We start from the raw sequence: 378 nt of genomic DNA, 5'->3' as shown, positions 1-378 counted from the left end.
AAAAATAAATCATAGATGTTCTAGAAAAGAGCGTGGTGAATTTATTTCTTGATCTTGAAGCAGATAAGGCCTTCTTAAACTAGACAGAAAACCCAGAAGTCATAAAAGCAAAGACTCATAAATTTGACTTCATAAAATTTGACTTAATATTTTTGACTGTATGTCAAAAAATGCCATAAACAAAATTAAAGGGCAAACTGGGAAATTTTTAACAGATACCACGAAGGGATCATTGCTTTAATTTTAAAGAATTCGTTTAAATCTATAAGTAAAGGTAATTAACCAATCAAAAAATGGGCAAAGGATTTAAACAGGCAGACGACAGAAAAATAAACACAAATGGCCAATAGGTTATGCAAAGATTCAACCCGTCCATAA

Source organism: Trichechus manatus, unplaced genomic scaffold (assembly GCF_000243295.1).
Source record: "Trichechus manatus latirostris isolate Lorelei unplaced genomic scaffold, TriManLat1.0 scaffold00045, whole genome shotgun sequence".
Classification (NCBI taxonomy): Eukaryota; Metazoa; Chordata; class Mammalia; order Sirenia; family Trichechidae; genus Trichechus; species Trichechus manatus.
This window is presented reverse-complemented; position numbering follows the sequence as displayed.